The sequence below is a fragment of the Magnolia sinica genome, chromosome 15, assembly GCF_029962835.1.
Source record: "Magnolia sinica isolate HGM2019 chromosome 15, MsV1, whole genome shotgun sequence".
NCBI classification, from domain to species: domain Eukaryota; kingdom Viridiplantae; phylum Streptophyta; class Magnoliopsida; order Magnoliales; family Magnoliaceae; genus Magnolia; species Magnolia sinica.
The window spans coordinates 75,933,813-75,946,184 of NC_080587.1; the positions used below are offsets into that span (position 1 = coordinate 75,933,813).

The 12,372-nt window shown below is 39.9% G+C and overlaps 2 long non-coding RNA genes across 3 annotated transcripts in view; both read left to right on the forward strand.

The window, feature by feature from the left end:
* Nucleotides 1–11,293, forward strand: part of LOC131227224 (uncharacterized) — a 60,031-nt gene extending 48,738 nt beyond the window's left edge. Inside the window, exon 2 of the long non-coding RNA XR_009162118.1 lies at nucleotides 10,314–11,293. This is a non-coding gene — a long non-coding RNA (uncharacterized LOC131227224). The remainder of the gene's footprint in view (nucleotides 1–10,313) is intronic.
* On the forward strand, nucleotides 4,742–10,302 carry LOC131227223 (uncharacterized). 2 transcript variants are annotated; one of them, XR_009162117.1, is made up of 6 exons: nucleotides 4,742–5,447; nucleotides 5,940–6,063; nucleotides 7,062–7,180; nucleotides 7,588–7,740; nucleotides 9,513–9,602; nucleotides 10,090–10,302. It is a non-coding gene; the product is annotated as an uncharacterized LOC131227223 (long non-coding RNA). The 2 variants fall into 2 exon arrangements; XR_009162116.1 differs by having other exon boundaries at nucleotides 5,970–6,063.
* Nucleotides 11,294–12,372: the final 1,079 nt, after the last annotated feature.

The window sequence follows — 12,372 nt, forward strand, 5'->3', positions numbered from 1 at the left end:
TGGTATCAAGGATATTATTGCTTGCATCGGGGATATTATCAATGGTATCCCCAATACCAGGGAACTTTTATATGCGATTCGTCGCAAAATATCACTGATATCAATTATATCGCCAGTATTATTGAAAATAATAATGATATTTGGAAAATTTTAAGCTGCCAGCAGTTTCGGTATCGCTGACCTAGTGATACTGATAATATCGCCCATATTTGGATCAGTGGTTTTGACCAGTGTTTTAAGTATTGACGATATCGGCTGATATATCCCATGATATATCTTGTATATAACCTGTGCAATATGAAACGCACATGTTTGATCTGGTGAGCATTTTTGACCTTTGATCCTTTTATTTTTTCCTTCTATCAATCATGTTAAATCAGTGTCAAATTGTTACAAATCCATAATTTTTTACGTTATGCATGAAAAATTATGGATTGGGATTTGGGAGATTCGATTTCGAGATTTGGAGGAGATGGGCTGAGTTGTGGAAAAAAAAAGTCTCAATTTCTCGCAAATTGTTGCAATCTTTGTATTCAAACATAAAAGCAAACATGCATGTAACTTGATCTAGTGATTCTTCTTTTGCTTTTGAATGTATTAGTTGTGTTTCCACAAGTCTTTTTGCATTTATAAATTATATGAATGGACTTTAAATATACTTGCATCAATTTAGTTAAACAACGCATAGTTTAGGACCCCATACAAAGAAAACCTATTATGTGCACTTGTTTTTTGTAATGTTTTGATTTATAAGTGTGTTGATGACTTTTTTAACAATCACTGAAGTTTCATTGAAAAATTCGACCAATTTCCCAATGTTTCCCTCTGTTTCCAACAACCGCAATACATTACACGATACAACTGATATATCCCTTTCCATGCGATAACTGATACGTGTCAGTATCCCAAGGGTGCGATACGTCACGCGATACCGATATTTCAAACACTGGTTCTGACTAGTCTTTAGTGTTTTGGTTCCTTGGAGAGTCTTACTCCGAGACTGAGATTAAAATGTTCAATTAATATGTTCCTTTATGAAGTTTGTTTATAACATAAAATGGTAGGCATTTGACAAAAGTTATCAAGTCACATCAATTTATTCTCATACTATATTCTTGTGTTATCCTTTTTTATATTCATCCATGCTTTTCTGATGCTCTTCTGTAGAGTTGTCCAATGTCCAGAAGATTTTTGATGACTTATGATTTGTCCAAGGAGACGGTCCTTGATAGGGTGGAATGGCGTAACAAGATTTATGTAGTTGATGGCAGTTAGTTGGGATATTGGATGATGATGATGGTGTACTCACATATACATATAGATGTGAGTACATAAGTAAACGCAAGGCTAGAGCTAGGTAGGGATGCTTTAGAATCTAAAGGTTTTAAAATTACTTAAATTGAGACAAAATGTATGGAATGCAATTTTAGTAATAACAAGAATCGACATGAGGAATTAGTTACGATTGTTGACCAAGAAGCACAAAAAAAATGACCCTTTTAGATACCTTGGATCAACAATTCATGAAGCAGGGAGATTGAGAAGGATGTTGCTCATAGAATTAGCTAGGTTAATGAAGTGGAGATGTGCTTCTGGAGTTTATATGATTGCCACATATCAATCAAACTGAAAGGGGGATTTATAAGATAGTTATAAGACAAGCCATACTTTACAAGGCAAAATGTTGAGCAGTTAAGGAAGATCATGTTCATGGGATGAACATAGTTGAAATAAGGATGTTGAGATGTATGAGTGGCAGTGTGAGGAAGGATCAAATTAGAAATGAATGCATTCAAGGGAACTTAGGAGAAGCCAAAAAGTAATGAGGGAAAGTAGATTGTCCATGTGAGTTAGTTCAAGTTGAAGGCACTAAAAGGACAGGGGGAAGGCCCAAAAGGACATATGTAGAGATATCAGGCCCTTCTTGCCAAGTGGATATGGAGGCTAGGGTCTGAAAAAGGTTCCCTTTGGAACATCTTCATCAAAAGCAAATATGGTTACTCTGTAGGTGGGTGGTGGACAAGAGACTCCTTCTATTACAGAGCTTCTTATGTTTGGAAAGGCATCATTCGTATGAAAAATAAAGTCCTTGCAGGTATTGGTTTCGAGTTAGGAAAGAGCAACGATATTAGATTTTGGGAAGATCTATGGGTGGGCGACGATCTTTTAAAAAATCGCTTTCCTAATATCTTTCGTCTGGTTCCAAAGAAGGCTTCTTCAATCGCTAAATGCTTCTCTATGTCATCTGGTAAGGTGGAATGGTCTGTTAATTGCAGAAGAAATCTTCAGGACTGGGAAATCGACGAGTACGTGGACCTTACTCTCTGCATCTATTAGGCAATGCCTAATCAGCAAGTCGAAGACAAACTCATCTGGAGACTAGATAAATCCAGCAGATTTTTAGTCAAATCGTTCTATTTTCATCTTCACAGCAAAACAACGGTTTCAAACATTACCCTGACCCCCTACATCTGGAAATATTCCCCCCTCCCCCCCCCCCCCCAAAAGATGGTTTGCTTCGACTGGTTGGTAACAAAGAAAAAGATTCTTATGGTGGACAATCTGAAAAAAGAGGAATGCAGATAGTCAATATCTTCTTATGTTGCATGAAGAATGAAGAATCGGTTGATCATTTACTAATCCACTGCCCCTTCATCGTTAAAATCTAGTCAGCCTTTTGCTCTCGATTTAGCATCAGTTGGTGTTTTCATGGTTCTGTAGATTCTCTTCTTCTTGCTTGGCACGAGGTCAGTCTTGGAAAGAAAAGAAAGCGTTTCTGGAGAATGGCGATTCTTCCTATCCGGTGGTCTGTTTGGGAAGAAAGAAATAGTAGATGTTTTAGGAACATCTCAAATGCAGCGGAATCAGTTTCCTCCAAGGCTAAGGGTCTTATTATTAAATAGACTGTTGATGTATCGTTTTTGAAGGACTTTGACCTTCGTTTTTTTGGAGCTTAGCTATGTCTGCTTTCTCAGCAGACTCTCTCCTCTTTTGTTCTTGTTTTCCTTTTATATATCAATCGTTACCTTAGTAAAAAAATTAAAAAAATTGATGACTTATGGTTTATCCAAGGATACGGTCCTTGATAGGGTGGAATGGTGTAACAAGAGTTATGTAGTTGATGGTAGTTAGTTGGGATATTGGATGATGATGATGGTGTACTCACATATACATATAGATACTTATACAACTTTATAGCTCCCACTGGGATTGAAGTATATTAGATGTGCATGCAGCAATGGCTGTATGTGAAGTGTCAACTCCTTTTGTCTTGTTCAGTCTCCGAACTACTTCATGGGTGTGAAGTGCCGAGAATGCTTCAATATTACGACTCGGACAAAGGAATTATCTAACAACCCTAATAATGCGGGGTCATTTTCACACCAGGCTCGAGTGGGGTGGCCTGTGAGATGCATGGGCACACTCAGGGTGGGCGGCCCGCAGAACCTATGGATTTGGGGCCTACGGGGAGGGTTTGGCTGATGACCTAACCCATGGATTTAGGGCTTGGGCTATGAGATAAATGGATTAATTCACCATGCTCTATCAGTTCGAGCTTTTAGAGCAAGTGGTTAATTGTCCTGCATCAAATTGGTATCATAGCAAGAGGTCTTGTGTTCGAAACTCCTCATCAGGGGTGATTAATGCGGGGGCATTTTCACACCAGGCTTGAGTGGGGTGGCCTGTGGGATGCAGGAGCACACTCGAGGTGGGCGGCCCACAGAACCCATGAATTTAGGGCCCATGTGAGGCGGAACCCATGGATTTGGGGCCCACGATGAGGGTTTGGCCAATGACCTAACTGATGAATTTGGGGCCTAGGTCATTTGCATCTATGGATACAATCTTTCTTGTGGAGCTGAATGTGGTGAGCGTTTGCCACCATTTATCAGGCAGTGACAACATATTGACAATATCCACGACATACACACCCGACAATTTAGACAACCCAAATCGTGGACCATGGCTTGAAAACACACTGATTTGACAACCCTAATTGGCAAATTGCTAGCATAAATTGGACAGTTGAGAAGGAAATCAAGGTCAATGCAACTAGTGTTCGAAGCATCAGTATCGCGTTACGTGTCGCATTCTTGGGATACAGATACGTATCAGTTATCGCATGGGATATATTGTTTGTATTGGGTAATTTATCGCACTTTTTGGGAAACATGGGCAAACATTCGGAAAATGGTTTAATTTTTCAATGAAACTTCAGAGATTGTTAAAAAAAGACCTTAATACACACTGCTTGCATGTGAAACTAGGCTAATTCAGATTATATGGAAAGAAATATAACCTATGATAGAATGCATCTGTTTGCATGTGAATGTGTTAGATGTGCCCAGTTAGTCATTTTCCTTGAATGTGCATGAAATGGGCAAAACAGATTGATTACGTGGATACATAATATGTATATTCATACATGAGGCTGATTCTGGTTCACCATGAGCAAGTAGTCTTGGTTGGCACTTACCACTAAGGTATCCCAAAATAGCTACGTGCCTGCCGTAACAGTGATGATGTAGTTGTAAAGGTGGTAACTGTTACACGTTACGGGGTTGTAACGGCCCTATAACAGTCCATTATGGGGCCAAATAGTTAAAAAAAAAAAAACTGTTACTGCCCGTATTGTAACAGCAATGGTGGTGGTCATTATGGCATTTGTTACCATTGTGGAATATCTTGCTTACCACTCTATATGTGACTGTATGGTCAATCAATCTAGATTGTGCAATGGTTTGAAAAGTTTGCCAGGCAGTCATAGCTGGCCAATTTGTAGCTGGAAATGAATGGTGAAACAGAATGTGGTCCCCATTCAAAGGACAAGATCGATCCATTAGAAAGCTTGGATCGTTCAATTTGTGTGGCTTTTCTACCATGGGCCATTCGATGTCGGGCCCAACTCATCAATGGTCAGGAGTCACTAGCCATATTAATGTCTAGAGTGGTGACTTCCAATAATCTAGGACCAGACATGCTTTATTATCTTTTCTTTTTGTTAAAGCGACTGAACATGTTTTTGACAATCAACATGCATGTTCCAAATCATTTCAACATTTGTGGAGCTTAACAGCATGAGACGCTAATTTTTGTCATGTTGATGCATGAATTCAATCGCTTAGATGGGATCCACAGATGAGGCCATGGAGGGATCCACAGACATGGAAATCGATGTCTCGGAGAGGCGCTTGTCATATACTGTGTCGTATGATGATGGTTGGGGTGAAGATGAAACAATTGTATATGATGCGTCCTTCTAAGATATGGAAGATCACTATGTTAAGTACCAAACAGCTCAATGAGTTCTTTATTCTTTACTTTTGATTCCGGCATGGGACATTGGATTTTTCATGTTGCTTTGTCTGCCTGTGAGAAGATACATCTCGCGGAAATAGTTCCAGTCTAGAAAGCTCTATGTCACTCCTAATGCCATAGTTTACAAGGTAACTCCTATAGCTCCTGTCAATTTTCATCAATTGCTAGTGCCACTACTGTAATTTTGCATAGGCCTGAATGCAGCCTAGTTCCTTAGCTCACAGGATCAGGGTAAAAGTTCTCACGATAACTTGGGAAAATGAGTTGAGGACATGAGTCCAAGCCTGCCCATCCTGTGAGCTAAGGAACTAGGCTGCATCCAGGCCTCTAAGCGAGGACTGAGCCCAACGATGTTAAATAGCTTAGGCCAGGCCAACCTATTGGGTCATAAGGTAGAGTCAAGCACAGGCATGATAGATTAGCTATTGGGCCAGACAAATCCGCCCGGGCGTAACCAGTGGGCCTTGGGAAGAGCCCCAATGAAGCCCAAAACGGGCTAACTAGGGGTGGATGCTGGCTAATCTAATCAAATTGCAACCTTATTTGTATAGGTAGTTATAAATTTGATGGATTTGAAATAAGAATGACAGAGCTTTTACTGATACATAAATTCTCTGAAGTTGCATCATGAATGTGTTTTTCTGGTGCAGTATGTAAGACCTGTACCTTTCCCTTGTTTTGGGGTTCTGAAGAAAGAAAGCCATGTTCTATAACCATCAGTGACAGATATTATTGTTGAACAAGGTAAGAAAATAATTTGACGCTAGAAATGCATTCCAAACATATATGATTTGTGCTCTCTAAATGCTTTTTTTTTCCTGATATAATTATTCATTAACTTGTATTTAAAATTCGCTGCTCGTAAAATAGCATTTCAATTAAGAGGCCATTTGGTCATTGGGAAAGAGTGCAGTATTCTATTGCATGTTTACTCCCATGAGATGTAACTGTGGCATCTTCCCAAATGGGGGAAAGAAATTCAGGAGAAAAATGATCAAAATGGTGGAATATTTCACTGATTTATTATTTATGCCATTTTTTGAATGGCTTATTTATGCCATTTTTAACTATCAAAATATATTTTATTATCTGCACCAAACAAAATATATCAGTGGAAGGTGAGATACTGTCACATCCTGCCTTCCCTAAAAGATTAGTCCACCAAAAGAGGTTTTCTATTGGATTCAAGGTTCTTTACTCCTAAATGAAGAATATTTTGGAGATACAGTTGTGCTTGTCTGATGCTTCTGTGACTGTATTGTTTGTTATGTACTCAGTTTTTTATTCTCAAGCTTTGCTAAGCTCACACACCTGTACAAGTCAGCATTAGATTCCCTATCTCAAACATCAGGTCGGTCCACCAGTGCGATGGGCTACAAAACTGAATAGATGTAGAGTTGTGGACAAAATCAGCCGAAGCTTTCTAACCTGTCAACTTAATTCTAATAGCATTGCTCACCTACTGAATCAACAAACTCTATCTTTGAGTAGTAACATCTACTCGATGAGTTCCACCTAATCCGTGGCTTGGATATTTCACCTGTCTGTCATGCTGGGATATGTGATGGTGTGTGCATTAGATGACTTCTCCATGCATGTGGGCTAAGCAATGCTCTTTATTCTCATATAATTTAAATCTAATGCTGCTTGGTTCCAAAACTCGTTGCAATGGTATACCATGTTGTTTCTTGTTTTGTGTTCCTCCTTTGGTACATTTAGAAAACCTTCACCATTGTTATCAGGATATTTTCAGTCCCTTTTCGTCATCAATTCTGTCAGAATCGAGAATGCAGGCGTTCGAAGGCCGGCAAGCGATGACATTCAAATCCAAGGAGTTTCTCATCTGAGTGATTTTAGGAAGGTGGTCTAAATAACAAAAGGTTCGATTATGCAATTCCATTTTTAGAGTATATATAATCACAAGTGATGATCTCCTAGGAACTGGTCCGCGAGAACTCATCCCACACGATGTGTGCATAACAGTCAACCTGTCCATCAGGTGTGTCACTTCATGAAAAACTAGGGCCCATAAATCAGCCCAATCCAAAACTCTGGTGGGCCACAAAAAGGAACAAAGTGGGAGGGGACACCTAACCTCAATTTTCACTGGGCCACCTATGTTGCAAAACAGCTTGATATGTTGCATGACCCTTCATCCAAGCCAAATGAAGGGTCTGTATGGGCCTGAGTTTTTAAAGGGTTCTCGTGAGAACTGGTTCATAGGAGAAAAATTTCCATATAATCACTTTTACAATGCTGTTTGTCTAGGCTGTCCTGGCTCATATTTCAAACTTGAGGAATGAGGGCTTTGCTCAGCAAGTTTCCACCAGTGAAGATCAGTCAAATTATGGAGCTGCTTACTGATCGTCACACGCAGCGTGGGGGCATCACAGTGTTGGAACAGTCTTGACATCCCAGCTGGTATGAATGCTCAGCGTGATAATTTATTACTTTTTTGGTTGCCTTGTGCTGTTTTGCTCCTAAGCTTTTTGCTACAACCAGGAGTATGGCATCAGTTGACTCGCCTGCAAACAATGTGTGAGGAAATGAGAGTTCTCGACACTATCATTATATAAAGGTTTTTTGCTAGTGTCCCTCCTTTTTGGGGATGTTAGCAACATCCTCAAACCTTTTTGAATGACATGTGGTATGTCCAATCATCAATCGGGACGGTTCATTCAATTGTACCATTGGGTGCAAGCCACAGCGCAAGAATCATGCTAATCATGTGATCTTAGCCGTTTGAGTGGGGCCAATTTGTTACAACCATTTGTTGTTTATGAGCAATATATCACGTGATTAGAATAATCAAACCAAAGTGCTACTTTGGAATCATAAGTTGCAAAGTGGGATCTATCAGATAGACGTTTTGGGATAATAATTAAACATATTTTGTTTCTCCGCTCAATCTTGATGGTCCATTTTCCATGCTATCGATTAGATGTTTAGGATCATCCACATTGCACCATGGCTCTCCCAGATGTATGAATGAATGACCTGTTCAAATTAACGATAGGTCAACCCAATTCTCATGTGTCATTTAAAAGCTTGGATGTTGGCAAAACTCTTATATAAATAGTAGATTGCTTAAGAATAAAATATTTGTTAACAAACAAAACTACATTAAACAATACACAAATCTCCAAGTAATTCCAGAGTGTATACAAAAAGATAAATAAGGTTACGTCCAAGTTTCCAAATCTCCATTTCAACATGTCGTCACACATGCGTTCTACATGACAGTTCTAAAAGGTGGAGCATCCTTGTTCACTGGTTATATGGAGGAATGTACACATACACCTCATTGGATGGAAGTTACCAGCAATGTTGTGCCCACATGCCAACATATCATGTCTTTAGGACAACTGAGCCATCCAAAAGGTGGGCCCACAACGAAGAACACCCAGCACAAAAAATGAGACTATTCACTCGTTTGGTGGGTGAAACATGTGGTGCCGAATCAGACTTTTGGCCAGCCTTTCTTCTCAGATGATGTGTTCAACCCGATGAGTGCAGCATCTGCCTGATTTCTGGGCCAGATGATCTTCATGCTCGGGCCACCTATTGGAAATCTCAGATGTCATATACACTTGACACATTGGCATGTGTGTGCAAGGTGGATGGTAGCTTACTATCCGTTGAGGTTCATGTGAGCATTCCTGCAAATACAATTCTAAATTATTGTTGTTGTTGTTGTTGTTTTTTTAAATTTAAATTTAAATTTTATTTTTTTATGATCATATTCAAGAACCCAGGCTTGACTTAGAATTGGTCATTCAATTTCTGAGTCCAACTTGGCTGAGGCAATAAGAAACTCTCTGATTTGATTTCACAATAATTTGATTTGGTTGAGATTTTATAAATAGTATATCAGATTATGTATTTGATCATTGGAAGAGTCTGTATATAAGAGGGCTAAATTGGATGTAATTGGGTGGGTACTGTGTTCCAACTACATAGCCCAAAGTGGGTAGTTTCTTTTGAGCCTTTTGTGCTTTTTACTAAATTTTCATTGCCTTTTCAAGAAAGAGATTATGTATTTGAAACTTGGCCAAACCGAGTCAACTCAGCAGAGTTATGACTCAAGCGGCGAGTTTATGAATGTCTTTGCTATGCATGCTTCTTATTCTAGTAACTACAGCCACAGTTTGTGCCTGCTGAATCCTTCTCTTTATTCCTTTTGTATATTTCAGATGTCTCCGTCCAGATATTTCGGGCAGGATTCTATCAATCCTCCAGAACTATTATTGCAGAAATTGGAGGTGGTTGGAAGATCGGTGAAGGTAAATTGGTGTCGAGGCTTCAATTTTGAGGTATTATACAACGGTTGACCTAGGAATAACTACTGTACCCTCAGCTTTTCAATTTGTACAAGTGGGGTCCATGATTTAGTGATCCGAATGGTTGCTCTGATGGACCTCACTATGCACCAAAAGTCTCCCAGATGGGAAAATCCTAGGCTGTCAATTGGTGGCCAGCAAGAAGATGGTTAACAAATGAAATGCCGCAAAGGCCCATATTCAACTGAAAAACGGCCAAAGATCCAACGGCTGGCATCATCAATCTGGGGAATTTTTTTGGGTGCACAGATCCATGGTGAAGCCCTTCATACCAATGGTTTGGAGCACTAAACCATGCGTTCACTTGCATGCACTGAAAACCCGAGCAATCTCAGGCCGAGTATTGTATAATTCCTTTTCTTTCCTCTCCCTTTTGTTGTGTTTATCTCCTCTAATCATAGGATTTGCATTATTATCCAAAATGCTGCAGAGGGTCGAGAGTTTAATTGAGTGCCACTCTCACGCATCAGAAGCTATAGTTTGAAGCTAGCAAACTAAAATCGATCCAGGTTTGAATCAATGTGGTTTTTTTCCCATTGGTGTTTTTTAGCATGCAATGTAATCTTATTCTTTTAATCCTGTACCAGGGCTGCATCTTGGGTTTGGATCAACCCGAACTAGACTGGCCCAACCTGAATCGTTCTGATCTATAAGGTGGGGCATCTAACAGACGTTGTGGATCTTATCCCCATGAAATTATAAAGTACAAAGTTATGGATGTATGGTATTGAACCTGACATTGCGCATTATGGATGTATGGTTGATCTATTCAGCCGGGCAGGTCTGTTCGATAAGGCAGAGGAGATTATGAGAAAGATGCCAATGGACCCAGATGCTGTTATGTGGAAGGCTTTGTTGGGTGCTTGTAGAATCCATAGGAATTTCGAGCTGGGTGAGTATTCAGGCATTCGGCTGATTGAATTGGCCCCAGATGATCACGCAGGGTATGTTCTGTTATCAAACTTATATGCGATGGCAGATAATTGGGATGGAGTTCATAAGGTGAGGAAGATGATGTTTGAAAGAGGGATAAGGAAGTTACCTTGGATGCAGTTCAATTGAAGTGGATGGCGTCGTTCATGAATTTGTAGTTGGAGATGTAACCCATTTTCGGAAAAAGGAGATTTATGAAATGCTTGGTGAAATGGGTGATAGATTGAGGGTTGATGGGTATGAGCCTTAATACTGAACAGGTATTGCTTGATATTGATGAGGAAGAAGTGAAGCAGACTTCATTGAGTCATCATAGCCTTTGGATTCGTCAGCACGAGCCCTGGTACGACGATATGTGTGGTGAAGAACCTTCGTGTATGCAGTGACTTTCATTCAGCAATTAAGCTTCTATCAAAGATCTACGACCGGGGCATCATTGTCAGGGATTCAAATAGGTTCCACCATTTTAAAGACGGGTCCTGTTCTTGCGGGGATTATTGGTGATGTTCTTGAAATTTTTTTTAGGAGTGCTGCTCACCAGTGTACAATGTCAGGTGGACCTGCCATGCAAATGAACTGGCACAAAAGTCAGGCTAGTCCATTCATCGAGTGGGCCAGACGTGCATGTTAAATATGGCCTGTCATTGGGCAAATGAGATGAAAAAAAATAAAAAAAAACAAATACAAATTTTCTTTATTTACTTCTCCAACATTTCATTACTTTCTCCAACACCCGTTCTGTAATTTCCTTCCTACAAATGAAGAACAAATAACTGCTTCATATAAACATGCAGCTTACCATCAGTACACAGGCTGCGATTTTAGTAGTAACGGAGCCAACCACAATGTAATCATCAAAAAAGATGTTGCCTTGGTGAAATTATTGAGATGTTGAAATACATGATTTGCAAAAGGCCGGGTATAAATTGTGGATTAAACTTTTACCAACGAAATATTTCGTCGGTAATAGTCACTCTTTTATTTTTTCAAAATTCAGAAAAAAAAATTCTTGATATACACCTGTTATGATACATTTTCATCATATTCACATCCACATTCATCCAAACACAAATTACATCCATCCAAACACAAATCACATTCATTCATACGCAAACAATCTTATCCACATCACATTCATCCATGTACAAATACATATGAGTTTAACATTCGTAAATAAAATAAATTATAAACAAAATAAAAAAAATCACGAAGATGAAGGTAGTGGTGATGGGGCATCAGATGAAGGCAGAGGTGGTGGGGCATCGGTGGCTAAGAGTACAGCGAGAGCCTGAAACATTTCTTGCATCTGTCGCTCATGCTCCACTCGCATCTCTTCAATCCTTTTCTCCTGCTCCTCCTAGCGCCTCTCGTCTTCCTCCCTCTGCCTCTCCAGCTGCTCTCTGATCTCATCGACGATGATTCGTAGCTGCTGAAACTCTCTCTCTGCGATATCAGCTTGGCGTAGGGCGCTCTCGCCAGCGACAGATCGGTTGGAGGCAGGTCTAGCGGGTGCCATGAGCTTGGCACCACGGCCAAGCCCACGCACATATACAGAAAGGGTGCTAAGCACCTCGGTCAGGATATCTGGCTCACTCTGTTGACTACCATCGGGAGTGGGCTGATTACGTATGGTGTCCATCACCGCCTGTAATGAAAACATATGAATTTTCATAACGAATGACCTTATTATACTTCAATGCAATTAAAATTTATAATGTAAGGATTTTTATCCAATTCTTGCTGGCTCTAGGATGAACCTAAGATCCCATTGCCTGCTGAT